Consider the following 12,061-nt stretch of genomic DNA (forward strand, 5'->3'; position numbering starts at 1 on the left):
AAAAATGTACATTTCAGTTATGTTTTCAATGTATTAAAAACAAAAAATGTTTAATCTGATAACTTGATTTTTCCGATATATCTCGATCCTAGATTCACTTAGCGAGTTCATATTTTGCGGACATTCTTCGTTTCAATTAACTAATATATGTTGGTAATATAACATTATTGGAAATATAAATAAATTTTTCCGATATATCTCGATCCCAGATTCACTTAGAGAGTACATATTTTTCAGACTCAGGTCTCTCCGGCCACTTCCATAAGCGGCCACATTTCGCTATAGATGACACAGTTGCTGAATCTTCTGCGACACTAATTATTTTACCAGGGAAATATTGACCCTCATACTTGAATATGACATTTATACTCTTGACTGAAGGCTGCCAAGTGCGGTTATCTGAATTTTCGTTCCCTGAAGAATCATCTAAGTCACTTTCTCTGGAGGAAATCTCAACACTGGAGTCAGAGCTTTCCGAAGAAAAGTTTATCACTCTTTTAGGTTTTTGTTGTTGAACCTTGCTTCCCTTCAGCCTTTCTTTCTTTTTCCTTCTTATTTTGTTGACTTTTTCTTTTTTCCACTTTTAAATGTCTTCCTTCTTCTTTATTTTCTTTTTAAAATATTCTTGGCAAAGTTTCCCAGAGACAACTGAAGGCGTTCTTTCTTTCACCATCCTTTTCTTATTGGTTTTTTCAGTAGCAGGATAGAAAAAGTGTCTTAAATGGGCTCAGTATTCCATGGGATTGGCCAGCAGCTGAAAACTCTTGTACATTTCCTTCACTGTGATGATGCATAACAATATGGGATGTATTTTTGTTAATGAGAAGCGACAACAGTGTTTCAGACTCATTAGTGAAATTTATTTTAGGCGGTGCTGACACTTCTTTCATAGAGCTAATTACTTGATCTGTCATTGGGACAGGTCCAATGTCCATAGTTAGTTCAGTTGGGAGGCAGTCAAGCAGTTCAAACTCTGGAGGAGTGGTGTCATTGAGAGTTAGCTCAATTAAAGTGGTTTCACCAAGATGAAATTCTAAAGCGATGTCACCCACTTCAGCAAAAATGTTTTCACCATCAATAAATTCAGTTTCTGAGGTTGAGGTTCCACTTATATTTGAAAGTGTAGCTAAGTCACTACATTTAGTTCCTGGTAGTGTGTTTCCATGTGTACACTGTTCAGTCGTTGAAGTGAGTTCTTGCAGCTCCATTTTGACTTTCTTCCAAAGGTTAAACAGAGATGTATCCAGTGGATTTCCGGACCATGTTTTGGATGACAACTGAAAAGCATAAAGTTTATCTGTGTCAATAATTTTATTCAAAAAGCTCAAGCCTTCTTTCAAATATTTTACACGGAACTGAACTGACTCATTGTCATTTTTTTCCTTAGATACTTGTCCTGGTACCTCAATTGCTTGGGGATTCCATGGGTATAACCAACATTTTCTGAATGCGTTAGACAAAATGGATTCAGTAAAATTTTCTTTTATCACATCTTGAAGAAGCTTTGCAAAGTCTCTTTTTTTCAGAAGAGTGGGTTATTCTTGTAAAATAAAAAAAAAAAGGAAACGAAAGTCAACTTTGGAAAATGGTCAACTTTGGAAACAAAGTTTCAAAAGTTGACCTTAGCATGCATTAGTAGTTGACCATGGGGCCAACTACTGAAATGAAGCAAATTTTGTCAATACAAGTCAGTGCAGAACCCTTTTATACAGTTCGTTGACTTGCTAATGCATTATCAACAGTAAATTAATTACAATCAGAATATTCAGAAATTGACCACCTCGGTCAACCATCATAAAGCATTTAATAGTTGACCACCGCTTAAAACAGGCCAGAGAGAGGTTATATTTTAGAAACTTATGATGTAATATGATAATTAAATGTTAAGAGTATGAATTAAATGTAAACTTACCCAATAAAACTTTCACAGGTTGTAATTTTTCACTTCGATTAGTATTCGGTTTTTAGGAAAACAGACAAGCAAGCTAACATAATATAGCATACCCTGAAACCATACAACAAAAAATCACCACTGTTACCCACAATGCATTGTGATCAGGAAGTTTACAACTTAGACACTAGATAGCAGAACATGTCTGCCAATTTAATTTGCAACAAGCTGTGACCTACTGAAACCATATTTTCTTTGTTTTCGTGTACCAATTACTGGTACTATTACCTTAAATCGAATTATAAATAAATTTTTCTTATATATCTTGACCCCAGTTTCACCTACCAAGTTCGTATTTTGCTGACATGCTTCGTTTCTATCGGTCTAACATTACAGACCTAATAAACAATGGTTCATGGTCTTCTCTTTAACGTGCTTGAAGCTAATTAATCCACGTTTTGTCTATTTTCAAATGGGTTGACAATATATGAAGTTCTCCTGTACAAGTACAACACAAGACGATATTGAAAAGGATAAAATTCAGCATTAGATATATATATTATATATAGATATATTATATATAGATATATAATATATATAGATAGATATATAGATATATATATTAATATATATATAGATATATATATTCAGCATTAGATATATATTTTTGTTAAACTATCTTACCCAAAAGTACTAGGATGGGTTTAAAAAGTAAATTTTGAGAATTTGCAGGCTTAGCTTACAGGTTATTAGGGTTTACGTGCTATATGAGATTACAGGCTATAAGCTTGATTAATAATATAAGTTAATAGGAAATCTCTGCTTTAAAATCCTCTCTCTCTTTATTGGACAAAAACAATTTGCCGGAGTTTTACTTTTATTAGTTACTAAGCTTTCATAGAATAGCAGTCCATTTTAAAGCTATAATATCCAGTAGCATATGAGGCCAAATTTATATCACAGTAAAATGCAAGATATTTACAAATAAATAAATAATTTTACAAGCAAATTAATGAGGCCTATAATGTATCCTCTGGAAATGTAAAGGGCAACCTTGTTTCAGTTTTTTATAGATACCGTTTACAGACCACCAACCTTTACAATAAGTATGAGCTATATATACTATAAAGCAAGCTTATTAAAATGTAGTCATCAGACAATATGTAATATTTTTTCTTCAAATCCTGTAACCTTATTTTTAGGAACAAATAACCTCCAGAATTGTTTGAATTTCCAAGAAAAAAAATCCAAAAATTTCTTATCACACAGGTTAATAAATGTAAATATTCAATTTTAAAAAACATAATAACCATAAAGATAAACAGGAAAAATTTCTTGATGCAGCAACATATAATAAAGGAAAAAATCCCTTTTGGCAAAAAGGGATTTTGTCAAATCCACCTCCGGAAGACGGAGGTAGATTTCACCGCTGCTAAGAAAGGAATAAAAAAGATTTCCACCTTAAAGTTAAGAAAAACTTCAAATTTACTCAATACCACAATGTTTGCATGTGAAAAAAGTTTCACATGTTTAGCATATGTAATAACCCCATCTTCTTACAATTCTAGCAACATTTTGGTCATCTCTTACCATAAGGGTTGGTCAAATCAAAAGTTATTTCAGACTCTTGTCTGAAATAACATTACTTAAAATTCTTGTTTTAAGTAATGTTAAGAGGACTAACAACCACTTTAAACCAGTTCAATACTGTGCCTATTAAGAGAAGTATGATTTTTTTTGTCTTTGAAACCCCATTTTTTCTACCTCATGGCCCAATGGTTGGTGATATCAACAAACTTTACGCAGATAATTTTCACGCCCTTATCCCCAAAGAATAGCAGGAATTTTAAACAAATTCGATATTTTACTTAATAAGAAAGTTATATCAATATTTTGTTTTTTCGAAAAAGCCCCCCATGATCTGATTTTGCCTATTAATGAATTCCTCCAAGATTTCAGGTTGTCATATTTTATGTACTATTTTGAAAGTGATTGGTGCAAAATTACAGCAGTGCACAAGAAAGTGAAATATATATATATATATATATAAATTATTTTTCTAAAATTGATGATTTCAGGAATCATATTCGTCTGCATTATACTAATTATATTAATACGATCAACCTAAGTACAGAATTAATAAAATAAAATTGGATGACACCTACCTTATTCCATAATCCAAGCAAGAATGCTTTCGCAAGTACCTTGCATCATCAGTTGCTCTATAATTTTTCAAATCTTTTGTTGCAAATTAAACATTAAAACTAAAATTCGAAGTTACAAATTGTACATCAAAATTAAAATTGTTAAAGATACTTTTTCAATTAAATCAAAACAGAAACATAACTATTTATTTTTTTAATATTCAAAATATGAAGTCATTGTTAAAAAACAATTAATTTAAAATAAAAAATAAAATAGAAATCCATGTAGATTAGCTAGCCAAAGTTATGTGACTGTAGAGAGTTGAAATATTATGAATTATCAATGTCTAAAGAAGTGCTGCTATCTACAGTACCTTTTATGAGTCATCCTCATGTTCTGTAAGTAGATTGATCAGATTAAATTTACTTTTATATTTATAAATGTAAAATCTTTCTAAAATGTCAAAAACGCTATTATTTGTATTAATATTGTATTTTGTAATTTCCAGTACTTCTAAATTTGTATGAACTTCAGATATTGAATGTGTATCATTAATAATTGTCCAAGTGAAACTTGGACAATTGGAGTATCTGAGACGAAAAGATTAGAAGCTTTTGAAATGTGGTGCTATAGGCAAATGTTAAAAATCAGATGGGTGGATAAAGTGACAAATGAAGAGGTATTGCGGCAAATAGATGAAGAAAGAAGCATTTGGAAAAATATAGTTAAAAGATGAGACAGACTTATAGGCCACATACTAAGGCATCCTGGAATAGTCGCTTTAATATTGGAAGGACAGGTAGAAGGAAATAATTGTGTAGACAGGCCACGTTTGGAATATGTAAAACAAATTGCTAAGAATGTAGGATGTAGAGGGTATACTGAGGTGAAACGACTAGCACTAGATAGGGAATCTTGGAGAGCTGCATCAAACCAGTCAAATGACTGAAGACAAAAAAAAATCATTAATAAGATGATCAGAAAGATTACAGAAACCCAATTTTCTACTTTTTAATATCTAAAGTGACACTTGCTTTTGGTGACACTTCTTCCTTTTTTACATAACATAGAAAAATCATCAGGTAAACATACATTTTCCTAAGATATCTACAGATATTTAGTGTTTTGATATCAAATTTACTTTTAAAGTATTTAGTGGTTTTACCTATATAAATATGGTACAATCATAGCATTTTATTTTACTAATACCTCACTAACTGTGTAAATCATATGAAGCAGTACGAATATAAAAAAAAATAATTTGGACAATTTTTTTTCCTGATAAAACGGTTTCAATTTTTTAAGAAAAATTTGTTTGATAAAATGCTTCATTAAAATTTTTAAATTTTAACAGCCTCCACCTCTTTTTAAAGTTTTTGCAAAAATTTAATATGATAAAGCCTCATTAGCATAGCATCTTCCTAGCATCAAGTTTGAAGAAAATTGGTTTATAGAGTGTGAAGTTTCAAATAGGCCAACATACATAAAATTCACTTATAAAAACAGTTATTTTGTGCTTAGGGAAAACGTTACAGAATTATTTTTCTAAAATATCTCCTTGGAGCATAATTTAAAAAAAAAGCTTTCTTTAAAATTAATTACTATAGTTCCCCTTAGTATAACTTATACTAGCCAGGAAAGTATGTCATGAAACTGGTTTAGTATCCATTGAAGCGATTTCATCAAATAATCATACTTGCTTTTGGTGACACTTCTTTTTTTTTTACATAACAGAAAAATCATCAGGTAAACATACATTTTCCTAAGATATCTAATGTTTTGATACTTACCAGTGAAAATCTATTCCTTAAAATAAAATATCATCATGACATTGAATGTTCTACTACAAAGCAGACTACAAAAGAAAATTAAAAATAGCTTTTTACCCATATTTTTTTCATGTATATATAAGGTGATCGCCAGTAACGAATATAATATAATATCTCAAAGTATAGGGTGATTCAAAGAAACGAGAAATTTTGAAAGTTGTGTTGGTATGGGTGATTGGTACCACTTGATAAGTGGCGCCAGCCTCTCTAACCTAACCTGCCATTTAGTTATCATGGATCCTTGGAGTGGTACGCAACGTGCATTTGCTATCAAAGCGTTTTACAAAAACAATGACAGTGTGGAGGGAGCGCGTAGAGAATTTCGCCGTCATTTTAATCTGGGACGGCACGACCGTGTTCCATCACCACGTGCAATTAAAACACGGATATCTAATTTTGAGGAAACCGGTTCGGCAATGAAAAAGAAACCTCCAGGCCGTGAGCGAACCGTCCATACACAACAGAATGTTCAAGCTTTACAAGATGCTGTCACACGACGTCCACATCGGTCAATCCGTCGTCTCTCAGCATCTTTACAATTGCATAGTTCAAGCGTTTGAAGAATGTTAGTGAAGGACTTGCAATTCCATCCGTACAAGTTGCAGACCGTCCAGGAACTGAAAACGAACGATGCAGTTGTGCGAGCACAATTCTGTAACGTAATGCTTCAGAAGATAAACGATAACGAAGAGTTTGTTCACGAACTGTGGATGTCAGACGAAGCGCATTTCCACCTCAGTGGATTTGTTAACAAGCAAAATTTCAGATACCGGGCACAAGAAAATCCTACGCAGCTACACCAGCGTCCGTTGCACAGCCAGAAAGTGACCGTGTGGTGTGCTATGTCATCTTACGGTGTTATTTTTGAGGATGACAACGGTCTTGCGATTACAGTGACGTCGGCTCGTTACGTAGCCGTGCTTGAAACCTTTGTTGTGGAACAAAAATAGAGATTTCCACCGATTCTTAACACAGCCTGGTTTCAACAAGACGGAGCAACGTCACATGCTGCACGAATATCGATGGCAGCTGTACCCCGATTGTTTGGACAACGTGTCGTTTCACGAAACGGTGACATTAGATGGCCTCCCAGATCGCTTGATCTCTCAGCTTGCGATTACTTTTTTTGTGGGGTCACCTTAAAAGCAAAGTGTTCCACGATAGACCTGCTACAACGGAAGAACTGAAGGCAAAGATCGGAGAAGCAATTGCGGAAATTCCAGTTGAGATGTTACGTCAGACCATGAACAATTTAACGAAAAGACTTCGTGAATGTTTACGTAGAAGAGGAGGTCACCTGGAAGATGTCATCTTTAAAAAATAAACTAAAATGTATGTATCCTAAAATGGAAACATTTGCACAATTACATGAAATAAAATTCATTTTCTAAAAAAAATTTTTCATTAACGTTATTTAATTTTTTAAATTTCCTGTTTCTTTGAATCATTCTATATTTGAAGTCCATTCTGTAGTCTGCAGCACATGATCCCATGGAGTAACAATTTCTATTGTGTTATATTTTTTGTTCTAGGAGTGCATGTAGATGATTTGTTTCTAAGCAGTTATAACCTAAAAAAGGAGATTTGTGTTCATTCCTTTTTAAATTTCGGCAAAGCTTTAACATCCAAAACATGTTTGAATTTCAACCTTTTTTCTTCAGTTTTGGCCTAATTAATCTTCAAATCAAAACTGTTGCAGCAATTATAAGTGTCATTTGAGATAACTGTACAACTCAAATTGGAAGTACACCCGTAGATTTTCAAATTCTTTGTTAGGAACATTCTCTGATTCACAAATTTTTTTTATATACAATTTGTATATTTTCTTTTTATTAAATCAGGCCCTAAGTGTTTCTTTGTACTTTTTTCTGGTCTGTTGCAAATGATCTAAGTCAAAATCCTGAATAAAATATTTTCAGAAAGTTTATTCAGAGAGGTGTGTCAATTGAAGTAAATATTTCAGTAAGTTGTGTGTTTTTTTCACAAGTTATAACAGTTTTAAAAAACCCATAAACATCTTTTTTTTAATCATTTAACCCCTTGTCTCCCGCTGGTCACTATATTAACCACTGGTAATCAATTTTTCAAATTCAAATTTCTCATGAACCATTTAACATAGAAAAAAGATTTTTATATGGATTTAATCACAACGCATTGAATTATGAGAAAATTCATAAGCATAACACAGATATTTAGAGTGATATTTATTACAATTAGCAATAACAATATGAATTCATAACCAAATAACACCAAACATTCAACATAACCTAACACTGCAGTTACTATTGCTTGTCTTGAAAACTCATCTTACGAGAATAACTGTTACTACAAATCTTGGATCTACAATTGTTTATCACTAAAGAGATCTATTTACTACTTCTTCATACTGGATAATACTGTTAACTCCATATATTGGAGATACATCTTTTACCATATAAAAATATATAGTACAAGAAGTGTACGAGGTCTTTAAATAAAGTAATGAGACTGGTTCAGAAAAACTTTTTATTTACAATCCAATTACACATAAGATTCTATAACTTCAAAATAGTTCCCTTGGGAATCCACACAATGCTTCAAATGGTTTTCCACTCTTCATAGCGTTAGAACTCACAAACCGTAATATCTTCAAAAGGTAAGTTACATTTTTAAAATATTTTCTACTGTTCCAAAATGGGTCCTTTGAGGTATTTTTTAAGTTGGGAACAGGAAAAAATCGCAGGAACTCAAGTCAGTTGAATAAAGTGGTTGAGGAATTACAGTAATATTTTTTTTTGCCAAAAACTCATCAATTGACAGTGCAATGTAACTAGGTGCATTGTCATGATACAGCATCTAATTGTCTTTGATGGCTGGTCTTACACGAACAATTCTTTTCCACAGTCTTTCAGGAATTTCTCGGTAAACATATTGATTTACTGTCTGTCCTGTAAACAGAAACTCCAAAAGTCTCTGATTCCCTCAACATTTTCATCACTTTTTGATGTTAACGTTCTTCCAGAATGTGGATCGTCTGCAACTGATTCCGAGCCATCTCAAAATGTTTTAAATCACCTAAAAACTTGGAATCGTGACATACGATCATCTCTATATGCCCTTTTCAATTTTGAAAAAGTTTCAGTAGCATTCTCACAGAGTTTAACACAAAACTTGATTGCACAACGTTGCTCATAATTAGTACCACTCTTTTTTGTAATCCACTATAAAAACTTGTTTCACAAATAGTTTTTTTACATTATCATGTGGCAACAATAGACTAAAAATATTAACATCAAATATAAATAAGCTGTTCATATAAACATATAGATGTAATAGGTTTATGAAATAGATTAAATCTTTTTCATAATAGGTGCAAACATCTTACAAACATGATGTTACTGTCTTATTAAAATACAAATTAATTTTATTTTTGATGACCGACTATTATGAACATAACAATTTAATTTAAAAACGATTATTAATTTTAATTTAAATTAATATCTTTTAGAAAATCCGTGAAGATGATTAATAGCTCTGAAAGTACTAGGACTTGCACGTTTTACATTTTTGGTAAGTGGAGATTTAATTTATGCAATTGTATTAATACTAATGGTGCCAAATGTTTAGTAAATTAAGACATATACTTGTAATACTAACATTAATTAAAATCTACGTATATTATTTTCTGTTAAGTATCGTAGATAAGTTAATCCAAAAAAAATAATAATTATTTAATTGTATTACATATACCCTCCTCTATGAATCATGAGACCTTGCCGTTGGTGAGGGGGCCTGAGTGCTCAGGGATACAGAGTAGGTGGACCGAAGGTGCAACCATATCGGAGAGGTATCTGTTGAGAGCCAGACAAAGGAATGATTCCTGAAAGAGGGCAGCAGCTCTTTCAGTAGTTGTTAGGGGCGTGAGTCACAATGACTTAAACGGCCATATCAACATCACTCAGTCCTCTGAGTACTACGCAGCTGAAAGCAACGGAAAACTACAGCTGCTTTTTTTTCCAAGAAAATGTGGCTCTCTGCATTTTCACATAGCAATAATGGAGGCGCCTTCCTTGGTAAAATATTCCGGAGGTAAAATAGTCCCCCGTTCGGATCTCCGAGTGAGGACTACTAAGGAAGGGGTCACCAGAAAATTAAAAAATAACATTCTACGAGTCGGAGCGTGGAATGTTAGAAGCTTAAAAAAGGTTGGTAGGCTAGAAAATTTAAAAAGGGAAATGGATAGGACAAATGTGGATATAGTAGGAATTAGTGAGGTTAGGTGGGAAGAGGAAGGCGACTTTTGGTCAGGTGATTTTAGAGTAATTAACTCAGCGTCAAATAATGGGCAGCCAGGAGTAGGTTTCGTGATGAAAAAGAAGATAGGGAGGAGAGTGGAGTATTTCAAGACGCATAGCGATAGAATCATTGTAATAAGGATAAAATCAAAACCTAAACCGACAACGATTGTTAACGTCTATATGCCTACAAGCGCCCATGATGATGATGAGGTAGAGTGTGTATACGAAGAGATTGATGAAGCAATTAAACACGTAAAAGGAGATGAAAATTTAATAATAGTTGGAGATTGGAATGCAAGCATTGGAAAAGGCAAGGAAGGAAATATAGTGGGTGAATACGGGCTGAGCAAAAGGAATGAAAGAGGGGACCGACTTATAGAATTTTGCACGAAGTATAATTTAGTAATTGCCAACACCCAATTTAAAAATCATAATAGAAGAATATACACTTGGGAAAAACCAGGCGATACTGCAAGGTATCAGATAGATTAAAAAGGAAATTCTTAAATCAGCAGAAGCAAACTTAGGCGGAATAAAGAGAACTGGTAGAAAACCTTGGGTTTCAGACGATATATTGCAGCTGATGGATGAACGTAGAAAATATAAGAATGATAGTGATGAAGAAAGTAAAAGTTACTATCGGCAATTAAGAAATGCTATAAACAGGAAGTGCAAACAGGCGAAAGAAGAGTGGATTAAAGAAAAGTGTTTAGAAGTGGAAAGAGAAATGAACATTGGTAAAATAGACGGAGCATACAGGAAAGTTAAGGAAAATTTTGGGGTACATAAATTAAAATCTAACAATGTGTTAAAGATGGTACACCAATATATAATACGAAAGGTAAAATCGATAGATGGGTGGAATATATTGAAGAGTTATATGGAGGAAATGAATTAGAAAATGGTGTTATAGAGGAAGTTGAGGAGGATGAAATGGGAGAAACAATACTGAGATCTGAATTTAAGAGAGCATTAAAAGATTTAAATGGCAGAAAGGCTCCTGGAATAGACGGAATACCTGTAGAATTACTGCGCAGTGCAGGTGAGGAAGCGATTGATAGATTATACAAACTGGTGTGTATATTTATGAAAAAGGGGAATCTCCGTCAGACTTCAAAAAAAGTGTTATAGTCATGATACCAATGAAAGCAGGGGCAGATAAATGTGAAGAATACAGAACAATTAGTTTAACTAGTCATGCATTAAAAATCTTAACTAGAATTCTATACAGAAGAATTGAGAGGAGAGTGGAAGAAGTGTTAGGAGAAGACCAATTTGGTTTCAGGAAAAGTATAGGGACAAGGGAAGCAATTTTAGGTCTCAGATTAATAGTAGAAGGAAGATTAAAGAAAAACAAACCAACATACTTGGCGTTTATAGACCAAGAAAAGGCATTCGATAACGTAGACTGGAATAAAATGTTCGGCATTTAAAAAAAATTAGGGTTCAAATACAGAGATAGAAGAACAATTGCTAACATGTACAGGAACCAAACAGCAACAGCAATAATTGAAGAACATAAGAAAGGGAGTCCGACAAGGATGTTCCCTATCTCCGTTACTTTTTAATCTTTACATGGAACTAGCAGTTAATGATGTTAAAGAACAATTTAGATTCGGAGTAACAGTACAAGGTGAAAAGATAAAGATGCTACGATTTGCTGATGATATAGTAATTCTAGCAGAGAGTAAAAAGGATTTAGAAGAAACAATGAACGGCATAGATGAAGTCCTACGCATAGAATTACTAAAGATGATAAAGATGCTACGATTTGCTGATGATATAGTAATTCTAGCCGAGAGTAAAAAGGATTTAGAAGAAACAATGAACGGCATAGATGAAGTCCTACGCAAGAACTATCGCATGAAAATAAACAAGAACAAAACAAAAGTAATGAAATGTAGTAGAAATAACAAAGA

This window comes from Lycorma delicatula, chromosome 13 (assembly GCF_047948215.1).
Source record: "Lycorma delicatula isolate Av1 chromosome 13, ASM4794821v1, whole genome shotgun sequence".
In the NCBI taxonomy this organism is placed as follows: Eukaryota; Metazoa; Arthropoda; class Insecta; order Hemiptera; family Fulgoridae; genus Lycorma; species Lycorma delicatula.